Genomic DNA, 13,883 nt, shown 5'->3' with positions numbered 1-13,883 from the left:
CTGGCGCGTGTGAACGAGGGCGTGCTCTTCGTTATTTTCCTTTTCTATTGAACACCGTTCTTTCTGTCTGAAATATTATCAGTTATTTACATATTAGGGTACCTGAAGATTGATTAGAAACATTGTTTGGGCGAAGTTTACCGGTAGCTTTTTGGATTCCTTTGTATGCATGTTGAAGGAGTAGATTACTGAAATCAATGGCACCAACTAAACTGACTTTTTGGATATAAAGAAGGACTTTATCGAACAAAACAAACATTCATTGTGTAGCTGGGACCCTTGGGATTGCCAACAGAGGAAGATCTTCAAAGGTAAGTGATTTATTTTATCGCTATTTGAGATTTTTGTGAAGCCGGTGCTGGTTGAAAAATAGTTTGAAGTGGGGCGCTGTCCTCAGATAATCGCCTGGTATGCTTTCGCAATAAAGCCTTTTTGAAATCTAACAACGCAGTTGGATTAACAAGAAGTTAAGTTTTTCAATGATGTAGATGTATGTTCATGAATGTTTAATATTACAATTTTGTAAGTTGAAGGTTTTAGGCAAATGTTTTTTTTTTAAGTTATAGATCCAGTTGCGGCAGATGCCATTTGGACATGGTTCACTGACTTTGGGTTCGGAACCCAGCTGGACATAACATCCTGATTTGGTACTTTAATTTTCCTCTCCACAGCCAGACCTCCACTGGCCTTCCCTGCCCTGCCCTGCCCTGCCCTGCCCTGCCCTGCCCTGCCCTGCCCTGCCCTGCCCTGCCCTGCCCTGCCCTGCCCTGCCTTGCCTGCCTGCCTGCCTGCCTGCCTGCCTTCCCTCCCCTTGAGAGTCCATCTTAATCTCTGGACCTGCAGGTGCCCACCCGGGAAACACCCCACTCCCTGGGCATCAACCATCACTGCGTCCTGGCCGGGGAACATCTATCTCCATAACGTTGCGAACTGGGGCACCCGCACTTTTTTTTAAAACAAAGTAAAAAGACGGTCCCTTAAGCCTCTGGGCGGAGGATAGCAATGTTTTAACTACATTCCGCCTTCAAAGAGTAAATGTGACACGGAATTGGAAAAACAAGGGGTGTAACTTGTTTGCTATTGTCGGCTGATTTAGAATTTTACGTTTCCATCATCCTGGCATGTTCCGTTGAAGATGTATTGACAAGCAAACTCCTTTTCTCGCTCTTCTGCTGCAACTCCATCATAGTCCGTCCCATGCATCCCCAATACATTTGTAGTTCAGTTTAAATTAAGTAATGCGAGTATATCAGTCTATCAACCCTCGATGAGGGAAAGAGACTCCGGTGCTGATTTGCCAGATGGAAGCTACTCCTCAGTAAAAGGCACATGACAGCCCGAGTTTGCCAAAAGGCACCTAAAGGACTCTCAGACCATGAGAAGCAAGATTCTCTGGTGTGATGAAACCAAGATTGAACTCTTTGGCCTGAATGCTAAGAGTGAATGCCAAGATCTGGTAGAAACCTGGCACCATCCCTACGGTGAAGCATGGTGGTGGCAACATCATGCTGTGTGAATGTTATTCAGTGGCAGAGACTGGGAGACTAGTCAGGATCAAGGGTAATATGAACGGAGGAAAGTAGAGAGAGATCCTTGATGAAAATCTGCTCCAGAGTGCTCAGGACCTCAGACTGGGGTGAAAATTCACCTCAAATCAATCAAATGTTATTGGTCATATACACATATTTAGCAGATGTTAATGCGGGTGTAGCAAAATGCTTGTGTTCCTAGCTCCAACAGTGCAGTAATATCTAACAATTCACAACAATACACACAAATCCAAAAATAAAATAATGGAATTAAGAAATATATAAATATTAGGACGAGCAATGTCGGAGTGGCATTGACTAAACACAGTAGAATAGAATACAGTATATACAGTATATAGGGGAGCAGCCTCGAAGGTGCAGTGTGGAGTAACCGGGTGGTAGCCGGCTAGTGATGGCTATTTAACAGACTGATTGCCTTGAGATAGAAGCTGTATTTTAGTCTCTCGGCCCCAGCTTAGATGCACCTGTACTGAACTTGACTTCTGGATGATAGCGGGATGAACAGGCCGTGGCTTGGGTGGTTGATGTCCTTGAGGCAGTGATACAGCCCGACAGGATGCTCTCAATTGTGCATCTGTAAAGGTTTGTGAGGGTCTTGGGGGCCAAGCCCAATTTCTTCAGCTTCCTGAGGTTGAAGAGGCGCTGTTGTGTCTTTTTCACCACAGTGTCTGTGTGGGTGGACCATTTCAGATTGTCAGCGATGTGTACGCAGAGGAACTTGAAGCTTTCCACCTTCTCCACTGCGGTCCCGTCGATGTGTATAGGGGCATCCTCCCTCTGCTGTTTTCTGCAGTTTCATTTGGTTGATGTTGAGGGAGAGGTTATTTTCCAGGGCCCTCACCTCCTCCATGTAGGCTGTCTCGTCATTGTTGTTAATCAGGCCTACTACTGTTGTGTCATCTGCAAACTTGAGTTGGAGGCGTGTGGCCACGCAGTCATGGGTGAACAGGGAGTACAGGAGGGGGCTGAGCAAGCACCCTCGTTGGGCCCATGTGTTGAGGATCAGCGAAGTTGAGATGTTGTTTCCTACCTTCACCATCTGGGGGGCGGCCCGTCAGGAAGTCCAGGAACCAGGAAGTCCAGGACAGGGCGGGGTCGAATGTAATGATGAGCTTGGATGGTGAGCTTGGTGTTGAAGGCTGAGCTATAGTCAATGAACAGCATTTTTACCTAAGTATTCCTCTTCTCCAGATGGGATAGGGCAGTATGCAGTGCGATGATGATTGCATCGTCTGTGGTTCGATTGCATCGGTAAGCAAATTGAAGTGCGTCTAGGGTGTCAGGTAAAGTAGGGGTGATATGATCCTTAACTAGCCTCTCAAAGCACTTCATGATGACAGAAGTGAGTGCTACAGGGTGATAGTCATTTAGTTTAGTTACCTTTGCTTTCTTGGGTACAGGAATAAGGGTGGACATCTTGAAGCAAGTGGAGACCGTAGACTGGGATATGAAGATATTGAATATGTCCGTAAAAACACCAGCCAGCTGGTCTGCGCATGCCCTGAGGATGCCATCTGGGCCGGCAGCCATGCGAGGGTTAACACGCTTATATGTCTTACTCACGTCCGCCACGGGGAGAACTAGAGCCCACAGTCCTTAGGAGCGGGCCGCTTCGTTGGCACTGTGTTATCTTCAAAGAGGGCGAAGAAGATGTTTAGCTTGTCCGGGAGCAAGACATCGGTGTCCATGACGTGGCTGGTTTTCCCTTTGTAATCAGTGATTGTCTATAGACAATCACCACATACCTCTCATGTCTGAGCCATTGAATTGCGACTCCACTTTGTCTCTGTACTGATATTTTGCCTGTTTGATTGCCTTACGGAGGGAATAACTACAATGTTTGTATTCAACCATATTCCAAGTCACCTTGCCATGGTCAAATTTTATTTTACCTTTATTTAACTACACAAGTCAGTTAAGAACAAATTCTTATTTTCAATGACGGGCTAGGAACAGTGGGTTAAATGCCTGTTCAGGGGCAGAACGACATATTTGTACCTCCTCAACTCGGGGGTTTGAACTTGCAACCTTCCGGTTACTAGTCCAACACTCTAGCCAGTAGGCTACCCTGCCGCCCCAGGGCTAGCCTAGTGGCTAAATGCGGTGGTTCACGCTTTCAGATTTGCGCAAATGCTGTCATCTGTCCACAGTTTCTGGATTGGGTAGGTTTTAATAGTGGATGAACTCATTCACCGTATCCATGTATAAGTCAATGTAATTCTCAGAGACTACCCAGAACATATCCCAGTCCGCATGATCAAAAGAATCTTGAGCATGGATTCTTATTGGTCAGATCAGGGTTGAATAAACCTCAGCACGGGTACTTCCTGTTTGAGTTTCTTCCTATAGGAAGGGAGGAGCAAAATGTAGTTGTGATGTGATTTGCCGAAGGGAGGGCGGGGAGGGCCTTGTAGGCATTTCGAAAGGGGGAGTAGCAGTGGTCGAGTGTTTTCCCAGAGCGAGTACTACAGTCAATGTGTTGATAGAACTTTGGTAGCATTTTCCTCAAATTTGCTTTGTTCAAATCCCCAGCTCCAATAGATGCAGCCTCAGGATATGTGGGTTCCAGTTTGTATAATGTCCAGTGTAGTTCCTTGAGGGCCGTAGTGGTATCGGCTTGAGGGGGAATATACACGGCTGTGACTATAACCGAGGTCGGGTGAACAAAAGGACTTCAGTTTCTGTTTGTTATCACAATCACACCATGAGTAGTTCATCATGAAACATACACCAGCGCCTTTATTCTTCCCAGAGAGTTCTTTATTCCTCTCTGCGCGATGTACTGAGAATGGCTGTATGGATGGGGACAGTGATTCCATGACACAGAGTATGTTACAGTCCCTGATGTGTCTTTGACAGGAGATCCTTGCGCTGAGCTCGTTTACTTTATTGTCCAGTAACTGAACACTAGCGAGTAATATACCTGGAAACAGTGGATGGTGTGCACACCTCCTGAGTTGGACTAGAAGTCCACGCCAAATACCTCCTCTCCGCTGGCAGTGTCTTGGAGCAACCTCTGGGATAATTTCATTTTCCCTGGTTGGTACGAACAAAGGATCCAATTCTGGAAAGTTGTATTCCTGGTCATCATGCTGGTGAGTTACCACCGCTATGATATCCAAAAGTTACTTCCGTCCGTATGTAATAACATAAAAAACATTCTGGGCTAATTATGAAATTAAATAACTCAGAAGAAAACAAATACTGCAAAGTTGCTTAGGAGCTAGTGCCGACGATGGTGTCTGTCGGCACCATCGACCCTAAGCACACAGCCAAGACAACGCAGTAGTGGCTTCAGGACGAGTCTCTGAATGTCCTTGAGTGGCCCAGTCAAAGCCGGGACCTGAACCCGATTAAACATCTCTGGAGAGACCTGAAAAAATCTGTGCAGCAACGCTCCCCATCCAACCTGACAGAGCTTGAGAGGATCTGCATTGAAGAATGGGAGAAACTCCCCAAATATAGGTGTGCCAAGCTTGTAGTGTCATACCCAAGAAGACTTGGGTATGACGAAGAAGACTTGGGTAAGCTTGTCGTGTCAAGAAGACTTACATACTCAAGAATACTTGAGGATGTAATCATTGCCATGCTTCAACTAAGTACTGAGTAAAGGGTCTGAATACTTATGTAAATGTTATATTTCAGTATTTTATTTGATATACACTACCGTTCAAAAGTTTGGGGTCACTTAAAAATGTCCTTGTATTTGAAAGAAAAGCACTTTTAGGTTGTAACGGTCGTTGTCCTCCTCAGATGAGGAATAGGAAGGCTCAGACCAAAACGCAGCGTGGTAAGTGTCCATGTTAATTTAAAAAAAATAAACCGAACACTGTAATAACCAAAAAACAAAGAGAGAGAGTGAACGAAATGAAACAGTTCTGTAAGGTGAAGACACACAAAACAGAAAACAACTACCAACAAACACAGGTGATCAAATTGATCAGAAATAGAGTGTAGACATTGTTAATGTTGTAAATGACCATTGTAGCTGGAAACTGGAAACTGACCATTTTTTAAATGAAATATCTACAAAGGCGTACAGAGGCACATTATCAGCAACCATCACTCCTGTGTTCCAATGGCACATTGTGTTAGCTAATCCAAGTTTATCCTTTAAAAGGCTAATTGATCATTAGAAAACCATTTTGCAATTATGTTAGCACAGCTGAAAACTGATGTCCAGATTAAAGAAGCAATAAAACTGTCCTTCTTTAGACTAGTTGAGTATCTGGAGCACCAGCATTTGTGGGTTCGATTACAGGTTCAAAATGGCCGGAAACAAAGAACGTTCTTCTGAAACTCATCAGTCTATTCTTGTTCTGAGAAATGATGGCTATTCCATGTGAGAAATTGCCAAGAAACTGAAGATCTCGTACAACACTGTGTACAAGTCCCTTCACAGAACAGCACAAACTGGCCCTAACCAGAATAGAAAGAGGAGTGGGAGGCCCTGGTGCACAACTGAGCAAGAGGACAAGTACATTAGAGTGTCTAGTTTGAGAAACAGATGCTTCACAAGTTCTCAACTGGCAGCTTCATTAAAAAGTACCCGCAAAACACCAATCTCAACATCAACAGTGAAGCGGCGACTCCTGGATGCTGGCCTTCTAGGCAGAGCTCCTCTGTCCAGTGTCTGTGTTCTTTTGCCTATATGAATATTTCCTTTTTATTGGCCAGTCTGAGATATGGCTTTTTCTTTGCAACTCTGCCTAGCAGGCCAGCATCCCGGAGTCGCCTCTTCACTGTTGACGTTGAGACAGTGCAATGAAATGTTTACTTGCAGGTTAACCTCTGGACAATGCAACAACAATAGAAAAAACAAGTAAGTAAGTGAATAAAAAGAGTAATACAAATAAAAGCTCAATTAAATTATTTCACCAAATTTCAACACTTTTAAAAAAAACAAATAATAGTTACATAGTATCACACAGCCTGGAGTGGTGGGTGCAGAGTCAAGCGCAGAGAGCAGAGGATAATGGGGGAAACTGGACTTTATTGTGGCATCCAAAACACACGCCCAAAACAACAGGCGAATATCCAAAAGTGTCCAACCCAAAACAGGGCACAAACAGACAGGGAGCACAACACGCAACAACCTTGACTAACAGCAAACAAGCCCACACAAAAACTGGCGGGCCTAACAGGCTTAAATAGTCCTGGATCAAAACTAATGCAAGAAACAGGTGCAACCAATAAGACATAACAAACAGAAAAGGAAAAGGGGATATAGACGTGGTTACACCTTGCATTAACATGTGGTTTTTGTCATCTGATCAAGATTTGTTGCATCTATACATGATAATAAAATGTGTCTCTTATCAGTCCACTTTGTCCTTATTGTGACTAGATTCCCTGGTCCCTCTCTGTAGGATAATGTTTAATTAGACCTGACTAAAATAGATAATGGATTTATTGTGATGGTATACTGTATATTAAATCGATTTATTCTACATTTTCCGTCAAGACAGAACTGCTGAAGAGGGCGGAATTGCAATCTAGTGTAGAGAGAGTCTGCATTCTGTCATACTATCCAGGTCTGTGCCCAAACAGTTCAAGCTTCTACTTTTAAAGACCCATCTCTCCAGAAATAAGTCCCTCACTGTTGCTGCTTGTTATAGAGCCCCCTCACCTCCCAGCTGTGCCCTGGACACCATATGTGAATTGATTGCCCCCCATCTATTGTCAGAGTACGTATTGCTTGGTGACCTAAATTGGGATATGCTTAACACCCTGGCCGTCCTACAATCTAAGCTAGATGCCCTCAATTTCACTCTAGACCCAAACTGTCACAGACCTATATTCATCCTGCCCTGCCTTTCTAAAGACTGCGAAAGCCAAGTTAACAAACAGATCACCGACCAATTTGAATCCCACCATACCTTCTCCGCTATGCAATCTGGTTTCCGAGCTGGTCACACATGCACCTAAGCCACGCTCAAGGTCCTAAACGATATCATAACCGGCATCGATAAAAGACAGTACTGTGCAGCCGTCTTCATCGATCTGGCCAAGGCTTTCAATTCTGTCAATCACCATATTCTTATCGGCAGACTCAACAGCCTTGGTTTCTCAAATGACTGCCTCGCCTGGTTTACTAACTACTTCTCAGATAGAGTTCAGTGTGTCAAATCGGAGGGCCTGTTGTCCGGACCTCTGGCAGTCTCTATGGGGGTGCCACAGGGTTCAATTCTCGGGCCTACCTTTTCTCTGTATATATAAATGATGTCGCTCTTGCTCGGGTGATTCTTTGATCCACCTCTATGCAAACAACACCATTCTGTATTCATCTTGCCCTTCTTTGGACACTGTGTTAACAAACCTCCGAACGAGCTTCAACGCCAGACAACACTACATCACTCCACTTCACGAAATGCATGCTCTTCAACCGATCGCTGCCCGCACCCACCCGCGCGACTAGCATCACTACTCTGGACGGTTCTGACTTAATATGTGGACAAGTATAAATACCTAGGTTGGTTAGACTGTAAACTCTCCTTCCAGACTCACATTAAGCATCTCCAATCCAAAGTTAAATCTAGAATCGGCTTCCTATTTCGCAACAAAGCATCCTTCACTCATGATGCCAAACATACCCTCATAAAACTGACTATCCTTCCGATCCTTGACTTCAGCGATGTCATTTACAAAATAGTCTCCAACACTCTACCTAGCAAATTGGATGTAGTCTATCACAGTGCCATCCGTTTTGTCACCAAAGCCCCATATATTACACCCACCACTGTGACCTGCATGATCTCGTTGGCTGGCCCTCGCTACATATTCGTCGCCTGGCTCCAGGTCATCTATAAGTCTTTGCTAGGTAAAGCTCCGCCTTATCTCAGCTCGCTGGTCACCATAGCAACACCCACCCGTAGCACGCGCTCCAGCCGGGATATTTTACTGGTCATCCCCAAAGCCAACACCTCTTTTGGCCGCCTTTCCTTCCAGTTCTCTGAAGCCAATGACTGGAACGAATTGCAAAAATCACTGAAGCTGGAGACGCATATCTCACTCACTACCTTTAAGCATCAGCTGTCAGAGCAGCTTACCGATCACTGCAGCTGTACACAGCCCATCTGTAAATAGCCTATCCAACCAACTACCTACCTCATCCCCATATGTGTTTTTGTTTTTCTGCTCTTTTGCACACCAGTATTTCTTCTTGCACATCCTCATCTGGACATCTATCACTCCAGTGTAAATTGCTAAATTGTAATTACTTTGCCACTATTGGCCTATTTATTGCCTTACCTACTTACTTCATTTTGCACACACTGTATACATATTTTTCTATTGTGTTATTGACTGTACGTTTGTTTATTCCATGTGTAACTCTGTGTTGTTGTTTTTGTCGCACTGCTTTGCTTTATCTTGGCCAGGTCGCAGTTGTAAATGAGAACTTGTTCTCAACTGGCCTACCTGGTTAAATAAAGGTGAAATTAAAATAAATATATTTATATTTTTTAAATGTAGATGTTCCAAAGGCAGTGGTTTGTATGCGTGGAGGCATAGTGATGCTAAAAGTGTTTATGTTAATTAACGGTCAATTAACTTGAGACCGGCAGGCTTTACATGACAATAACCGGCTGACAAAATGTAATGACAGCCATAGCCCTAGTCATGACTGCATCACAATGTAAATGAAGGGTGGATTTATTTCAATCCTGCGAACACACACGAGACACCCACATCAAACTATACCCGAAACCAACTCACGTTTGAATTCAGTCATGGCCGCTAGCAACAGAATAATAGGTGTACAGAGTGGTGATGGAGAGCGACACAACCGACAAGACACAGAGACCGCAACAGAAGATTAGGTGATGGAGAGCGACACACCAGACAAGACACAGAGACAGCAACAGAAGAATATGATATGATGAAGAGAGACACCAGAAGCACAGAACAGGCCATAAGAGGATAGACAAATGATACAATAACAAACAAGACACAGACAACAACAGACAAGACACAGAGGGGGCAGATGGAGAGAGAACAAAGGTAGGTTGCGCACACAATGGCATTTTATTGCTTTGAAATGTATAGGAATGAAGGATGTAGTTAATGTTGTCAGTCTGGTGTAGAAGGATTGTTCTACTCAGTTATATCACCATCACCAGCTAGGTGTTCTGTGTGCAAGGAGTTCTGAATATTTGTTTGATTTGTTTGATTTATTGCTTCAAGCTGCTCTATATATTCTAATTTGTTTTGTTTATTTGCACAAATCATAACAGGTGAAATACAGACAGTGAAATGTAAAACATGGTTTACAAAAAATATGCAGGTGAGGTGAAACAATATGTGATATTACTATTAAAACAATTGTTTACTTTTACACTTTTTCCAACCAGAACAGGAAGAGAGAGGAGGGTAGACAAGAGACAGGAACAGAAGAGAGCAGACAAAAGCGACAGCAACAGACAACACAGAGAAAGCTATGGAGAGAGACAGAGGAGGGAGGGAGCACATAGTAGACTGTATCAATTAAAGCTGCTCTATTCATTTCAATTACTGCAAAGTGTGTGTGTGTGTGTGTGTGTGTGTGTGTGTGTGTGTGTGTGTGTGTGTGTGTGTGTGTGTGTGTGTGTGTGTGTGTGTGTGTGTGTGTGTGTGTGTGTGTGTGTGTGTGTGTGTGTGTGTGTGTGTGAGAACGTGCCTGAACGTGCACTTTTTAAAACCTCTACAGGATCGTTGGGTCCCCCGCGGGACGGTTGAGCTACTGTAGGCTAATACGATTAACATGAGGTTGTAAGTAACCACAAAAATTCCCAGGACATAGAAATATCTGATATTGGCAGAAAGCTTAAATTCTTGTTAATCTAACTGCACTGTCCAATTTACAGTAGCTATTACAGTGAAAGAATACCATGCTATTGTTTGAGGAGAGTGCACAGTTATGAACTTGAAAATGTATTAATAAACCAATTAGGCACATTTGGGCAGTCTTGATACAACATTTTGAACAGAAATGCAATGGTTCATTGGATCAGTCTAAAACATTGCACATACACTGTTGCCATCTAATGGCCAAAATCTAAATTGTGCCTTTGCTGGAATTATAGATTATGGCCATTCTCTTGCATTTCAAAGATGATGGTACAAACAAATACAAAAGAAAGCATGTTTTTTTCTTTTGTATTGTCTTTTACCAGATCTCAAGTGTTTTATTCTCCTACATTCATTTCACATTTCCACAAACTTCAAACGGTTTCCTTTCAAATGGTATCAAGAATATGCACATCCTTGCTTCAGGCAACTGCCTGTAGCTCAGAACCTGAAGCAAGGATGTGCATATTCTTGATACCATTTGAAAGGAAACAATTTGGGTATGTCATTTTAGGTGAAAATTGAAAAAAAGTGGCGGATCCTTTGGCTCATTGGACAGGTCAGAGTCTATGTTTGAAGTTATTAAGTGGTATGGAGGTTTTTGGCAATACTCTGTAGATATATGCATTCCAGAATAGAGAGTAGAGAGTGTTTAAGAGTAGAGAGACCCACAGTAGCTACTGTAATTGAATACTGGCAGTATCTGCTGTGGCAGGTGGGAAGGTGCAAGCTACCTTAAAAATATCAAATCTCTCAATGTACAGCTTCTACCCTCAAGCCATAAGACTGCTGAGCAATTAATCAAATGGCCACCTGGACTAATCACTTTACCCCTACAGTACTTACATGTACAAATTACCTTGACTAACCTGTACCCCCGCACATTGACTCAGTACCGGTACCCCCTGTATATAGCTTCATTATTGTTATTTTATTTTGTAACTTTTTATTTGTGAAACATTTTTTTACTTTAATTTATTTAGTAAATATTTTCTTAGCTCAATTTTTTAAAACTGCATTGTTGGTTAAGGGCTTGTATGTAAGCATTTCACGTTAAGGGCCACACTTGTTGTATTCGGCACATCTGACAAATACAATTTGATTTCATTTGATCTCTCAATGTTAATCTCAAAGTGAACCAAATTCATGCATTTAGCTGTTGAAATTCCTAACCTTGTCTATAGATGTTTTAATTTTACAAGTCAACAGAAATACAACTGACGTGTTTGAGAGATTGTGCTGTAAAGAGAAATGATGATCGATGAATTGGAATCTCTGACCGTATGGATGCATTTCTAACTCTTCTCCACTAGATGGCAGATTGGTACTCTTTATTAACATTTCTGGATCCATAGGCTGACTTGACCCTAACTGGCTTGTCTCAGAGGCATACTGCTATGTAGTACCAATTCTATTTTATATATGTATCTGCTCAAAATGTATTGATTTCATAGTTTGGACCAGTATTTGTCAGTGCACTGGCCCTTGAAGGGTTAAACAATAACTAGTCCACCTCCAGCCTCAGCAATTGAGAATCACTGTCACATTTCACCAGACAGTACCAAGTGTTGGAATAACTTGTCAATAATCAACTGACTGGCTTTCTTGATGTACATACTATAGTATGCAATCTGTTTTCCGCTCAGGTTATGGATGTGTCACTGCAACCTTAAAGGTCCTCAATGATGTCACCATTGCCCTTGATTCTAAGCAATATTGTGCTGCTATTTTTATTGACTTGGCCAAAGCTTTTGATAGGGTGGACCATTCCATTCTTGTGGGCCGGTTAAGGAGTATTGGTGTCTCTGAGGGATCTTTGGCCTGGTTTGCTAACTACCTCTCTTAAAGAGTGCAGTGTATAATGTCAGAAAATCTGCTGTCTCAGCCACTGCCTGTCACCAAGGGAGTACCCCAAGGCTCGAGCCTAGGCCCCACACTCTTCTCAATTTACATCAACAACATAGCTCAGGCAGTAGGAAGCTCCCTCATCCATTTGTATTCAGATGACACAGTCTTATACTTAGCTGCCCCCCCCCCCGGATTTTGTGTTAAATGCTCTACAACAAAGCTTTCTTAGTCTCCAACAAGCTTTCTATACCCTTAACCTTGTTCTGAACACCTCCAAAACAAAGGTCATGTGGTTTGGTAAGAAGAATGCCCCTCTTCCCACAGGTGTTATTACCACCTCTGAGGGTTTAAAGCTTGAGGTAGTCACCTCATACAAGTACTTGGGAGTATGGCTAGATGGTGCACTATCCTTCTCTCAGCACATATCAAAGCTGCAGGCTAAAGTTAAATCTAGACTTGGTTTCCTCTATCGTAATCGCTCCTCTTTCACCCCAGCTGCCAAACTAACCCTGATTCAGATGACCATCCTGCCCATGCTAGATTATGGAGACATAATTTATAGATCGGCAGGTAAGGGTGCTCTCAAGCGGCTAGATGTTCTTTACCATTCGGCCATCAGATTTGCCACCAATGCTCCTTATAGGACACATCACTGCACTCTATACTCCTCTGTAAACTGGCCATCTATGTATACCTGTCGCAAGACCCATTGGTTGATGCTTATTTATAAAACCCTCTTAGGCATCACTCCCCCTATCTGAGATATCTACTGCAGCCCTCATCCTCCACATACAACACCCGTTCTGCCAGTCACATTCTGTTAAAGGTCCCCAAAGCACACACCTCCCTGGGTCGCTCCTCTTTTCAGTTTGCTGCAGCTAGCGCCTGGAACGAGCTACAACAAACACTCAAACTGGACAGTTTTATCTGAATCACTTCATTGAAAGACTAAATCATGGACACTCTTACTGACAGCTGTGGCTGCTTTGCATGATGTATTGTTGTCCTTACCTTCTTGCCCTTTGTGCTGTTGACTGTGACCAATAATTTTTGTGCCATGTTTTGTGCTGCTACCATGTTGTGTTGCTACCATGTTGTTGTTATGTTGTGTTGCTACCATGCTGTGTTGTCATGTGTTGCTGCCTTACTATGTTGTCTTAGGTCTCTCTTTATTTAGTGTTGTGTTGTCTCTCTTGTTGTGATGTGTGTTTTGTCCTATATTTATATTGTATTTTTATTTATATTTTAATCTCAGGCCCCTGTCCCTACAGGAGGCCTTTTGCCTTTTGGTGGGCCGCCATTGTAAGTAAGAATTTGTTCTTAACTGACTTGCCTCATTAAATAAAGGTTCAATTAAAATATTTAAAAAAGTACCAGACCAGGCTGTATCAACACCAACCAACTCTGATCTGGCAACAACAAGACATTTTAGGAAACACTTCAACGTCAATTGGCCATTTTTGTCTGACTGACTGACATTTCTGACTGAATGAGAGAGTGAAATGAAGAGCAAAAGTCTGATGATGACAGTGGATGAGATTGTGAGATGTTTGTCTGTAGCTTGTGTGGCTGTCTAAAGGCCAAATTTGGAGCTCAATGGAAGCGTCTGGTCTGGTGCCCTGTTATGAAACAATCTGGCAGATACTGGAGAGACAGAGA

The sequence above is a fragment of the Oncorhynchus tshawytscha genome, linkage group LG30 (genome assembly GCF_018296145.1).
Source record: "Oncorhynchus tshawytscha isolate Ot180627B linkage group LG30, Otsh_v2.0, whole genome shotgun sequence".
In the NCBI taxonomy this organism is placed as follows: domain Eukaryota; kingdom Metazoa; phylum Chordata; class Actinopteri; order Salmoniformes; family Salmonidae; genus Oncorhynchus; species Oncorhynchus tshawytscha.
The sequence above is the reverse complement of the archived record's forward strand: the minus strand, read 5'-3'. Positions refer to the sequence as shown.